The 1230-nt window shown below is 40.7% G+C and overlaps 1 protein-coding gene and 1 long non-coding RNA gene across 8 annotated transcripts in view; one reads left to right on the top strand and one right to left on the bottom strand.

Moving 5' to 3' along the window:
* rbfox2 (RNA binding fox-1 homolog 2) overlaps positions 1-1230 on the top strand; it is a 37100-nt gene that overhangs the window by 17053 nt on the left and 18817 nt on the right. The gene's annotated exons all lie outside the window — the stretch shown is intronic.
* The window catches only part of LOC116698068 (uncharacterized), a 20124-nt gene continuing 18900 nt past the window's right edge, over positions 7-1230 (bottom strand). The window contains exon 3 of the long non-coding RNA XR_004334105.1: positions 7-57. This is a non-coding gene — a long non-coding RNA (uncharacterized LOC116698068). The remainder of the gene's footprint in view (positions 58-1230) is intronic.

Genomic DNA, 1230 nt, shown 5'->3' with positions numbered 1-1230 from the left:
TGTACTGTTTGTGTTTCAGACGTTGCTAGGTCACTAAGGGTTCCTATGCGGAAAAGACTCTGCCCTGAAGTAGACGCTGAAAGAGTTACAGGAACTGCAGTCAGAGGAACTTAATAATCCTCAATTTGGTCCAGTTGTAATACGAGAAAAAAAGAGTTCTAGGAACGTTGTGTTCTAGGAACTGCAAAAATCCCTTTGTTAGGAAAGAGCCTATAGTTTCTATTCTGGCTGGCCCACAGACTCTTCACCTGGCAGGAGAAGCAGTCTAGGTATGGAGGAGGATGTGTGCATTGAGGAGGATGGCTGTGCAGATTAGTGATGAACACATATTTACGGGATGCCATCAGGGAGAGGAGGGAGAGAGAAAGCAGGATTGCTGGTTGTGATTACCCTGCTGAAATCAGACCAGTGCTGCAGTCATTAAAGGTTGAGTTAAAAGCATCTGCTACTGTTTCCTATAGACATAATAGACACCACGTAAATTAGTTTTTGATGGCACGAGAAATTTTCTTTTAATTGATTATACAAATGGTCCTGTTTATAATGTGAACTCATTGAGAAGTCTTAGTACTTTCTGTTTTCAAGTTAATTTGCAAGATATTATTACCTGAAGATTGATTTAAACAAAAATGTGAGATTCAGGACACATGGTTTTGCTCTCAAAGCACAGAAATAAAAAATTTTATCGCACATGTACTCGACCCAGTGTTGAGATGTTATATAATACAGTATGTCTGGCCTCTCTAGCTGTAAAAAGCGTATTTCTGTAATGGTTAATTATTTTGACTCTGGTAAATATTCAATATAATACAGAAAGTCCAGTTGTATTTACTTGTATATACCTGTGTTATTTGCAAGACAACATTTTCTTCTCACTGTTGACTCAGAGCCGCTCCGCCATAGCCGCTCTCATGTCACAATATCGATGTGATCCGTGTCGACCGTGTGCTCACCCGGTTTGTCACTGAGTTGAGGGGCCCGGCTACCGTGTCACAGGTGGGACGCTGAGAAAGGTCAAAAGCTGGGAGACAGATGGCACACACACACACACACTCTCCCAAAGGGACAGAGATCTATTGTGCAACTCAAATGGACATTACTGCAGCCTGACACACACATACAGTACACATACATACATACACATACTCAATTTGGCCAAGCAAATGTCTACCCATGGAGTCTCTTTAGTGAAAAAGACACAGAATATTACTTTTACTAATTTATTATTAT

Source organism: Etheostoma spectabile, chromosome 2 (assembly GCF_008692095.1).
Source record: "Etheostoma spectabile isolate EspeVRDwgs_2016 chromosome 2, UIUC_Espe_1.0, whole genome shotgun sequence".
Classification (NCBI taxonomy): Eukaryota; Metazoa; Chordata; class Actinopteri; order Perciformes; family Percidae; genus Etheostoma; species Etheostoma spectabile.
This window is presented reverse-complemented; position numbering and strand designations above follow the sequence as displayed.